This window comes from Lotus japonicus, chromosome 3 (assembly GCF_012489685.1).
Source record: "Lotus japonicus ecotype B-129 chromosome 3, LjGifu_v1.2".
NCBI classification, from domain to species: domain Eukaryota; kingdom Viridiplantae; phylum Streptophyta; class Magnoliopsida; order Fabales; family Fabaceae; genus Lotus; species Lotus japonicus.
This window is the reverse complement of record NC_080043.1, coordinates 30493924-30506733: the sequence shown is the minus strand read 5'-3', so window position 1 is coordinate 30506733 and position 12810 is coordinate 30493924.

Genomic DNA, 12810 nt, shown 5'->3' with positions numbered 1-12810 from the left:
CAGCCTTTGCTTTGCCTTTCCCTTTCACATCCTTCTATTTGGACTTAGGGGTAGCAGGAGAAGGCTTGGTCTTCTTCTGAGAGACAGAGGGGACTTCACTAGTAGAGGTCCTTCGTTTTCTTTTCAAGCGGGCATCAACACTTTCTGAAAAAATTGCAGACAAAGAAACTTCAGCATCATCAGAATCATCGCCTTCAGAGATGTTCTGAATAGGAACCTGCATTGGTTCATCATAGGGGTTTTCTTAAGAGGAAACATGCTCTTGATCACCCTTCTTTGAAGATGAAGGAGATGTAGCAGTTTCAGAGGGAACAACATCTTCTACGATCACTTTCTCAACATCAGGGTTTTCTGGAATTGGGGTTTCTTGTGGAACATTGGTGTCTTGAGGGGCAGATGCTTCAGCATCGGGCTCAACATCACGATCGGAACCCATGGGGGTTTCTTCCTCATTGATGCTTGCAGGAGCATCATGAAAGGGTTCTTCATCATCAGAGGGAACATCTTCAAGAACCACACGCGAGGAACTATCACCATGAGATTTTGATTTGTACTGCTTTCTTGATGGTGTTCTCGCCTTCTTCCTTGTTTGAGAAAGGGATTTCACATTCTTGGATGGAGTGGACTTTGAAGACCCACTTTTTCAAACCCATAAACTTTACACCATACTTGTTGGTGACAGCCTTTGCATCAGCAGAATCAACCTTTCATGAGGATTGAGACATGTTGAAAAAGACAGGAACTGAACCAGACAAACAGAGAACAATTGAGAGAGAAATAAGGATTTTAGAAAACAAAAACACAAGCGGTTGTGAAGTGAAGACAATTTGCATGTTGGGGGTAGTTATAGGGCAGTTGCTTGATGATGCAATGTTCTCTCTGCTGACATCACAATAGCAGTTAATCTTGATTAAAGAAAAACTAGCCGTTAGCAACTGCTCATGCGTTGATTGCTACAAATCTTCACTTAAGCAAATCCCAAGACTTCCTCTCAATTTTATCAAATGTGCTTACATCAAGGGGTTTTGTGAAAATATCAGCCAATTGCTTTTCAGTTGTCACATGCTCCAAATTGATGATTTTTTCCTCCACCAAATCCCTAATAAAGTGATGCTTAATGTCAATGTGTTTTGTTCTGCTGTGCTGGATTGGGTTCTTTGAGATATTAATTGCACTGAGATTGTCGTAGTACAATGTCATGACATTCTGTTCAACATCATACTCCTTGAGCATTTATTTCATCCAAACCAACTGAGTATAACTACTTCCTGCTGCAATATACTCAGCCTCTACAGTGGACAAGAATACACAATTTTGCTTCTTACTGAATCAGGAGATAAGATTATTTCCTAGGAAGAAACAACCTCCAGATGTGCTTTTCCTATCATCAGCACTACCTGCCCAATCTGCATCACAATAACGTACCAAAGAAGAGTTAGTATCATGAGTGTAGAGGATACCATAGTCACTTGTACCATTAATGTATTTGATAATCCTCTTCACTTGTAGCAGATGGCTTGTCTTGGGAGCAGCTTGGTATCTGGTACATACACCAACAACAAACATTATATCTGGCCTGCTTGCAGTCAGATACAATAGGATCCCAATCATACTCTTGTACAGGCTTTGATCAACATCCTCTCCTTTGTCATCCTTGGTTAACTTCACATGAGTTGCAGCTGGAGTTCTTTTATAGCCTGAGTTCTCAAGACCAAACTTCTTGACTATTCCTCTGGCATATTTACTCTGAGTGATGAACATAGAATCCTCCATTTGTTTCACCTGCAAACCTAAGAAATGGTTCAGTTCATCAACTAAACTCATTTCAAACTCAGATTTCATTTGTTGAACGAAATGTTCCACCATCGTGTTCGACATCCCTCCAAAAACAATATCATCCACATAAATTTGTGCAATCATGAGCTTTTCTTTATCATTTTTCACAAACAGAGTCTTATCAATTCCTCCTTTGCAATAGTCATTGCTGACAAGAAATTCAGTGAGCCTCTCATACCAAGCCCTTGGTGCTTGTTTCAAACCATACAATGCCTTCCTCAACTTGTATACATGATCAGGAAAATGAGGATCAATGAACCCTTTAGGCTGTTCAACATAAACTTCCTCATTCAAGTATCCATTAAGAAAAGCACTATTTACATCCATCTGGTATAATCTGAATTTCTTCAAGCAAGCCACTCCTAACAAGAGTCTGATAGATTCCAGTCTGGCCACTGGAGCAAAAGTCTCATCAAAATCAACTCCTACTATTTGAGTATAGCCTTGAGCTACTAACCTAGCTTTGTTTCTCGTGACTACCCCATGTTCATCAAATTTGTTTTTGAAGATTCACTTAGTGCCAATTATATTTGCATCCTCAGGTCTTGACACCAAATCCCATACTTCATTTCTCCTTAAATGTTCTAGTTCTTCTTGCATTGCATTAATCCAGTATTCATCAGTTAATGCCTCATTTACATTCTTGGGTTCCAACTTGGATATGAAGCAAGCATGAGCAATGAGATTTCTGGACCTAGTAGTGACACCTTCATGAAGATCACCAATGATACTTTCTTGTGGATGTATCTTCTGGATTCTAATTGAAGGAGCTTTATTAGAAGTGATCAACTTGTCCTCCTCCTCCCTAGGTGCACTTGTCTCAGGTACGATGTCCTGGTCATCGGCTAGAACATCTGCATTTTCAGTAACATCATCATCTTCCACAAACATGCTAGCCAACAACTTAGTTTTTGTCAAAGGTTTTTTTTGGCTATGCTAGCCAACAACTTTGGGGGGCTGTGGACCGCTAAGGATTTAAGCTGGGTGGTTCAGTCGAGCTAACCACTTGACCTCGCATCAACTGTGGCCAACATCTCTGCGATTCACATTTGTGTTAAGTTCAAATGCTATCTATATTGTTTATCATATTTTGAATGATAATAATTTCAAGGATATAAGTATAACAGTTAAAATATTTATGTGAATTATATTTCGGAAAATATCACGTATGGTTCACACCCTCTACTGTCTGAAGAAAAATGCACAAGAGTAGAAAGGTCAAAGCTGCAAGACAGATTATACTAGACCGTCTGCCAAGAAAGACTACACTAACTAAATGTATCCATCGTCTATCTCTTATTGATCAATGAAAGCATTGTCTAGAGAATGATCGCCATCTTAAATTAGAAAATATCTAACACTCTTGGAAAGAAAGCCAAGTGCTAAAGGATCACGTGATACTCTACAAAACACATTAATAAGGATCTTCTATGCATACCTTGCTCTGACCACCAAGCCAAGAAATATATATATATATATATATGTGTCTGTGTGAATGTTAAAGGTTATCTCAGGAAAATTATGGATAACATCATCGAAATTGTTGATGAGGGTCAAAATTGACATGCATTGTCAAGTGATGACCCGGGATTTAAGGCTATTTTCCTAGTTTATTTGCATGCATTTTACTATAACATTTAAGATATTTTAGTCATTTTAGGACACTTTAGGCTTATTTCATGCATTTTAATATTTTTATTTAGTTTTAGTATTTTTCTACATTTTATATTATTTTTCTAGATTTTATTAGGATTTAAATTAGCTTTATATTCTATTTAATTATTATTAGGATTTATTTACTTTAATTTAGGATTAGATAATTTTATTTTAAGGTGTTATCTTATTTTTATCTTTTATCTATTTTTATTTGCTTTATTCTAGGAGAAGATAGAGAAAATTTGGAATTAAAATAGAATTATGGAGGCTCGAATCATGCGATGTGCAAGTGCACGAGTTTACCATGCACCTGCGCTGGGATCGTGACACGTGTCAGTGGCTGGAAGAAAATGCACCAGATGCACGCGGGTGCACCGTGTTACGGTGTACCTGACCGCACAGGATCATATGTTCATCAGAAAAAGACAAAAACGCACAGGCTTCGAAAAATCAATATAAAATCAGTTTTTAACCTATTTTTTTGTGTTCCTTTTCATCTTTTTTTTCTCCTAAACCAAATAAAAAACATTTGGGAGACTTGGAGGCAATTTCTTGGTGGAGAGGAAGGCTAGGCCCTTGAGGGCCGGTGTCAGGGCCATGGAGGAGGTGACAGCTTCTCCGGATGTCCATGGCTCCGTTCTATTTTGGGTTTTGCTTTTCTCTTTACCTATTTTATTGTTTTGACTTTCTTTTGGTATTTGGAGTGACTTATTTGATTTTCTCTCTTATTCAATATACTTTTATGCAATTATAAGTATGGATTTTCAATATTTGGTGTTTCTCTCTATGATTAATGCTTCAATTGGTTAATTGGTGTTCTAAAGAGTTTATATTAATTCATAAATAGATTGAGAAATTGATATGGGTTAATGTAGGCTTAGTTCATAAAAGGGGAAAAATTCCTATGTCTTAGGTTATTAATTCTCTTTGCGCGTTCATGTATCTTTTACCAATTTGATGATTTTTAGGATTTACATGACAATTGAGAAGTTGGTGTAAATTTAGTTTATGAGAGGAACCACCCTTGCATCAGTCATCTTAAGAAAGACATGTCTTAGGTAGGGTTAAGGTTTTCTAGGTGACAATAGGAGACATTAATTCTTAGGTATGAATATCATGAGTTGGAAAAGAGATCTATACCGAGTGACAAGTCGGGATACTCACCTCTCTAGTATAGGATTATCTAGTAGGAACTATTAGGATTTCTTGAGTGACAGTCAGAGATTCTATCCGCTAGGACATGAGCTTCTTAGGTTAGGAACAGAGCTTGAGAATGTCTTATCGAGTAGGTATGTGCTATAATGCTCATTTTATGATCACTAGGGCTTAAGGAATTAAGGCTAGGTTCTTAATTGGTAGATTCACTTAGCTAAGAAATTAGTGGGTGAATAGCTCTTATCGGCATCTTAAATGTTAATTTCATCTTATAAGAGTATATTGGTTGATAATAAGTAGTAAATCAAGTGAACTCATTTTCCAAATACACTTTCTTCTTTGTTTGCCTCCATGAAACTTCTTTTATCGCTTTAAATATATTTTCTCTTTTATTTACATAAAATCACATTTTACTTGTTAAATCGATCATCCAACATCTAGCTAGTGAGATTAATACGTAGCAACACAATCCCTGTGGAGACGACAAAACCCGATACTATACTACGATTGAGTCTTGAAAGGGATTTGATAGTAGTTAGTGGAGGAAAACCTCTTCATTAAATATCCTTTCATCATCAAGTACTCCGGTCCTAACGTCACTTTTGTTGGATGAGATTGCTTGATGATGGAAGTCTATATGGTGATGAATGACAAAATCAAGAAAGCTCTTACGGAACACAATAGATAACAGGTACTATAGTTAAGGTTGTCAATCTTTAGAGATTACTTAATTTATAATCTCGTAACGTAAGAGATTACCTCATGCAAAAATAATATTTTTAAAGCCATAGTAATGATGAAGTCACACTCATGGTACTAAAAGTTATCCAAATCATCCAACAATGACAATTAAAGTCATTCATAAAATTAGTGAATATTCAAATCTATGGTACGTAAGTCATAACAAATTAAAAAAACATCAACACAAATTATGATAAAAGTAAAACAAGAACAAATACGTCACTAGAAGTTATGTGAGTGGAATGAACAGTTGCTGTGCATGCAAGAATGAGAATTGATTTTGTTGGAAACCCTAAATTGATGAGTCAAATGTATGAATTGCTCTTGTACTACTCATTTTTTGATATTTGAGACCAAGTAAGCTAATCTCGTAATCTCGTGGTAATCTCGCGATATTACAAGAGATTAAGAGATATCTCTAGAGATCACCCGAGACATGAAAAAAAGGTTATTACCCCCTGCTGATCTCATTTTTGGTACCTGATATCGTAATCTCGTAAGAGATTAAGAGATATCTCTAGAGATTGATAACCATGACTACATTTATTATATTTCTGACGAACCCTTACATGTTTGTACAATAACTATCCTTATATTTTTTTGTATATCGGAAAGATAAATTGCACCCGCCAACAATTGATCCCTTAACCTCCCCATACCCAACTCATATGTCCTCTAGCTCCTATCACTTGAGCTATCCTACGAGTACAACTATCCTTATATTTTAACTAGATGTAACATATTCTTTTTTGCATAGTACACTTTTGACCAGATTTTGCTATGGACCTTTCCTATTGATTTACCATTTGAATATTTGTTTAGATTTTCCTATGAACTTTTCCTATGGATTTACCTATAGAATTTCCTACAAATTTTCCTATGTGCTTCTCCTACGGATTTACCTATAAAATTTTCCTTACAGATTTTCCTATTGAGTTTTCCTATGAATTTACCAACCGAATAAATTACCCACGGATGTATTTTCAATAAATAAAAATACACAGGAAAATCCAGAGAAAATAGCTTTCCCGCAAATTTTTAGTTAAATTCTACAGAAAATGAAAATGAGATTAATTTCTATGCACTGACAGTGTAAAAAATTTTACACGGTCATTTAATCACAATCTTCCATTTTTTATTTTAAATATTATTAAATTTAATTAAAATTAATTATAAGCTAGCAAAATGAAGGGATGTGATTGAATGGTAGTGTAAAACTTATCTACACTGTCAGTGTATAGAAATTAATCTCAAAGTAGATTTGTAAAGAATCTTTCTCAAGCAAATGACAAATCTAAACATGTAAAATTTATGGTGAATAAAAAAGTTGTAGGAAAGAAAGGGAACGGAAGAAAGAATATAGTGATCTATCAAAATTAGGCTCTAATAAGTACGGTATGAATTAAGTAAGTCTCTCAATAGAGAGTGAGTTTCATGCACTTCCTATGAGAGTGTGATTATCATAAGTTAACCTAATTATTTAATTAAATTCAAATACTCTTTCAATTTTAAGGTTTATTCTTTGTTTAAAATTTGAAATGAAAAACTTTTACTATTCATATTTTATTTATTTATTATTATTATTTCTAGTATAAATTTAAATTTCTTTTAAATCAATTTTTTTTTTCGATTAAATAATTTTACTAAATTAGTTCAAAACTTTATTTTTAGTTAAATTTTATAATATATATCCATCTTTTCATTTCATTTTTTAATATTATATTTTTTATCTTTTGATCATTATATAATAATTCTTACTTTATTTTATATGATCCTTATCATCACATCCATGATAGAATTAAAATTTTAATTATCATACCGCACTTCAAATTTATAACAATTTTCATATAGGCCATGTTTATCGGGAGATTAATGTGCAATCTGATTTTTTTGCCAAATCGGGGTGTGATCAGGAAGAGGCATTATGAGTGAATTGTTCAGAGTAATTAAGGGCATTTGTTGGACCTGCATTGTCATACTCTTTGGATCCTTGTGCTTTCTGTGCGTGGTGAAGTGTTGCAGCTGAGGGTGAAGTAAATGCTACACAGGGTATTCAAAGTGTTATTAAGTTAAAGATTGCTGGTTTACTACTGTTTCTGGCTTCAACGTTGCTGTCTTGGGAGAAAATGTGCTGCTATCCTGTTGGTGTTGTCTATGATGGTTGCTATTGATAAATTGATGGGCTGGGTGTTGCGTATTGACATTGTGCAGATGCTAGCTTTAGTACTATGAAATTGTCTTGTGGCTGCCATCTAATGGTTGATAATGGATGATGTATTAATGTGGGGATCACAAAATTGGTGTCATATATGAATGTGGTACTATTTTTCTTTGCAAAACAAGGTTTTAATGAGGCTCATCCATAAGAATTTACTAAACCAATTTGTGAGGGAGATCTCTTTGGGTGGTGTTTGTTCTGTTGCCATCCATGTTTGCCGTACTATGTACTTGGTCATGAGTCTTTACCTCTCATGATATTTTTTTTTAATAATATTTCATTTTCAAAAAAAAAAACAATTTTCATATAATATTAAATTAAAAATTAAAACAATTTATATTTATATATTAAAATTTAAAATCATTAATTTAGAAAACTTAATTTAAAATCTAAATAATAAATTTATTTTATTTAAATTATTAGTTAAAAACTATGTATAATTTTATGTTATAGTTTTAAAATGAAATACCCAAAATTAATATTTAGATATTAAAGTACAAATTTAAAAACTATATAATTCTAAATTAAATATTATAAGTTAATATTTAATATTAATTAATAACTTTTTTGAATTTTATCCTATCATATCCTATATACTATTTTCAAAACCAAAAAGTGGCAACTCTTTTAAGTGTCAGTCCCTCATTCTTTGTCTTTCTTCATAAGCTTTCTCTCTCATACTATAATTAGTAGGTAGATGATGTTATATTTATATTTTTTAATTTTTGTAATAATTTAAATACTACATAATTCTATATTTTTGTAAATAATTGATGTATTAATATTGCATTTATATTTATAGTTATTAATGACATTAGAATAATAAACAAAAGTCAATTGATTTTTTTAAAAAATAACTACTGTATTAATTTGACAGTTAATGACATTAGAATAATTAATAAAAATCAATTATGACTTTTCTACCTTTAAAATGTATGCTGACAAAGTCTTTCTTTTTAATGGTTATGGTTATTTTTTATGTAACAAAAAAAAATTGAATGTAATCTTATGTTCAAAATGATATCAAATATGGCATACCAAAATTGATATCAAATAATTTTAAATGATTGATTTGAAACTTAATTCAAAAAATTTGTATTTTATGTTTTCGTATATACATTTGGAAGATTAAAATGACTTTAGTATATCGATTCAAAACATATTAAATTAGAAAAAAAAGGAATTAGAATGTAATCAGGATTGGAAATTAAAGAAAAAGCTTAAATTTAGAGAATGGAGAGTATTTAAATTTAAATAATTAAACTTTACTTATAAGAATTACACTCCCATAGGTAGTGTGCGAAACCCACTCTCCATTTAGAGAATAGAGAGTATTGGAGATAGCATCAATGACAAAATATTGAGAGTCTCGTTTATCTTAAAATACTTGTGTTTTTGCCCGTGCGCTGCACGGCGAAGTTTATTATTATATTTGAGACATCAATCAATTTTTTATTTTAATTATAAACAATTTAAGATATAAAAAATGAAAGAACAATCATAATAAAGATGTAAATATTCAAAAAACATAAATTCGGACACATATAATATTTATACTCATACACCGATTCTCATACACCGATTTAAATAATATATATAAAAATTTTTAATAATGTGTTAATTTTTTTTCTGTTTTTTATTTATTTAAGTCTGGTTACATGAACCCCTCTGCTAGGGTTTCTGGGCAATGTTCCCCTGGGACGGCGGTGGCGATTCAGGAGGGCTCGTCGGCGGTTCGCGGTGATGGCAATGTTGACGGCGAGGTGGAAGGCGGCGAGAAGGACGGTGATGCAGACGGTGGGTCCGGTGGAAGAAACGGTGGTGGGAGGAAGTGTTTCTCTGTTTTCATTGACGGAATCGATGAGAAGGCTGATTATCTCCTTCTTCGCAACTTGTGTTCAAAGTTTGGTAAGGTTCTCAATCTCTTTGTTCAGAGACAAAGAAAGATTGGGCGACTTTTCCGTTTCGGTTTTGTTCGGTATGAGCTTCGTGACCAGGCGGAGAAGGCGATTCTGGGTATCAATGGCGTTTTGATGGGGAATGCTTCTCTGTCGGCTGCCATGGCCAGATCCCCACGGGGTAGTGGGTCTTCTCCTTGTTCTTCTGGCGTGGAGGTCCAGAACGCTTCGGCTCAGGGGAAGCGTTGTTCTGCTCCAGTTCAACAACGGGTGGCTGGTTCTTTTCCCCCTTTTCCCAATTCATGGCGTGATGTTGTAGTGGGGCTTAGGAAGGGCAGAGTTGCGCCTTCTTTTTCTGAGGATGAGGTTAGGATGCTTGATGGAGTTGGATATTCGTTTGAAGAGGGGACGAGAGTTCCGGTTCAGTTCCTATTTTCAGAGATTGCAAGGGCGGTTTTTGGTGGGGATAGCATCGTGAGAGGAGCAGAAGAGAGAGGTGGTGAAGTCAGCGGCTGTTTAGCTCTAGGTTCGGCTAGGATGGAGTGGCGTAGCAGAGACGGCTTAGTCGATGTTGTGGCGGCGGTAGCAGAGGTTGTGCAGGGAGGTGAAGACGCGTTTGATTCTCGGTTTGATTGAGGGGGTTTTGGGTGAACGGCTTGTCTTTTCTTCTCAAAGGGTCCTCGGTTGGGTGTTGGCACCGGGACCTTATCTTGTCTGTTGCTCCATCTCTTCTGTCGGTGTCTGTGGGTGTTAGGAATGCTTTGAGGACTTTTACTCCTTTGAGTTTGTGTCTTGCAGGTTTGAGTCGTGGTTCTGGGTTGTTGGAGAGCTCTAAGTCCTTGGATTTGGTCGCCTCTGGTTCTTGTGCAGTTGCTACTGTTGTTTCTCCGATGCAGGCGGGCTCAGTGGTTATGTCAGTGTCCTCTCCTTGCCCAGCTTTGGGTTCTTTTGATGGGGGGTCGGGTGTCGTTGGTTCTGCGCTTGAGGAGGGATGTGTCGTACAGCAGCAAGTTCAGCTACCTCGTAGACGTGGGCGTCCCAAAAAGGTTCCTCCTCCCTACCAGAGTAATCCGATTTTGGGCTGCGAGGAGCAGCGGGGTGATTTAGAGGAAGTTGGCGCTTCTCCTGGTAGTGGTGGACCTTACTTCACGCGCTCGAAAAAGACGTGGTTGCTTGGCAAAGTATTGGGGTTAGAGTTCGAGGGAAGCGACATAGAGGCTATCCGTGGTTTGGAGAAGGTCTATGAGGATCATTTTAAGACTTGAGTCACGCTTGTATATCCTGGTTATGTCTGTGAAAGAGTTAGGATGTTCTTTGTGGCCTATGCTCTTGTTTTTTTGCCTGTTTAGTTCCTGTTCGGTTTAGCGGGCTTCTTTTTGTTCGTCGAAGTGCCTTGTTATTAGTGGGTGATCTTCGCCCCCTGAGGGTCCTGTCCTTAGGGGTTTTTTGTGATAATCTATTTATATACTTTTACCTTTCAAAAAAAAAATAATATAAAAAATTTGAAAAAAAAAGAAATTAGTCAAAATCACCAATTTCTGCACATGTGACATATAAATGAATTTTGCCTTGAAGATTAAAATACATATATTTCACTTTATTAGATTCTAGACTTACAAAGTGAATCCAAAATACATAGATATATATAATTGCTCCTAAATTTCTCTTAGAATTATTAACAGTGCACTTAAATTATTTAAAAATAAATTTTCCATGTAGCAAAAAAATTATTCGAAAATGAACCTTTAACATGAAAGTGATTTCAAGTAGAATGTTTTTACCCGTGCACGGTAGATTTTACTCTTATTATTAGGCATGTACCAATACAACGATTCAAAACAAAATTGATATACTAAAATCAATATTTGCAAACGTTTTAGCTACTATAATAAAAGACTAAAAAAAATGAGCATTCAACAAACCAAAACCACAACGAATATCACACAACCGGCAAATTTCACACAACTTTTATATATATTTACTCCTAAAATTATTTAAAAAAATATGAAAATTATATATATTAACTTTTATGTCAAAGTATTTTCTTTCAAAATGTGTGCCATAATTTTACATTCACATTAGTTAAAATTGTATATACTTATTCATAAAATTATTTAATTTATTTTTATATTTTATTTAACATTAGTTATAATCTTATATTTTTATTAATGTCAGTTTACCAATTTTAAACAATCAATAAAAAAAATATTATTACTAAAATTTATTAGAAAATTAATTCTAATTTTAGGAAATTTGCTATTATTAAAAAATAATAGCTTTGAAGTGTGAATTTATTCTAAGAATAAAAAATTTAATGTAGTTGATTGTAAAATGTTCATTCCCGTGCGCTGCACGACGGAGTTTGATATTGTATTAGACACATCAACTAACGGAGTCCTTATAAAGGGAAAAATGAATTTGATAGAAAGTCATGAGATTGAGATAAATTATAAAGCGACATAATGAAGCTCAAAGGATAATTTACATATATTCGTTTAAAGTAGTCATTGTACAATGGATTTAGCTCTTATTATTTAGGCATGTATCGATACAATGATCCATAACAAAATTGATATACTAAAACCAATATTTGTTAATTTTTTAACTGATAAAATAAAAATACTAAATAAAGATGAGCATTCAACAAAATAAAACCAAAATGAATTTCATATAACCTGCAAAGTTTCGCACAACTTCTATAGAAAATCATTTAAAAATTATGAAAAATATACTTAAATCAAGTGAAAATTTATTCTATTATATGATTTAAAATATTTTATTTTTGTCAACAAAAAAATTAATTTCTTCTTAAAAAGTTTTCATTATCTGCAAAAACCAAATATTTTCAAGTTTGCATTATCTGCTCGAACTATAGGCAGAGGAAACGATAGACAGGTTTAGTTATTTTAAAACATTAAATTAAATTAAATTTTTTAATCAACTCATTTTATAAAATAATTTTCAGGAACAATAAAAATAAGTCTCTTTTTTTTCAAAAGAAATCTAACTCCAATATAAAATTTAAATAACGAATCAACCTTTAATTGGGAACTACTTAAGCTAAATCAATTAAATTAAACCATGTGGGAATTCCAAACGTATACTAATGGATAACCACCCCCATTGAAATGCATTTATGTAGTCGAAGATTAAAGGGTAGTGAAAAATTCAATGGAAAAATTCAATAGAGAAGTTATTGGAAACCCAAAAGATATGAGTAAAGATTCAATGAAAAAATTAAATTGTTTGTAAAGAAAGATACATAGTGGGACAATTCGAAATTTTATAATAGCAACATAATTATAT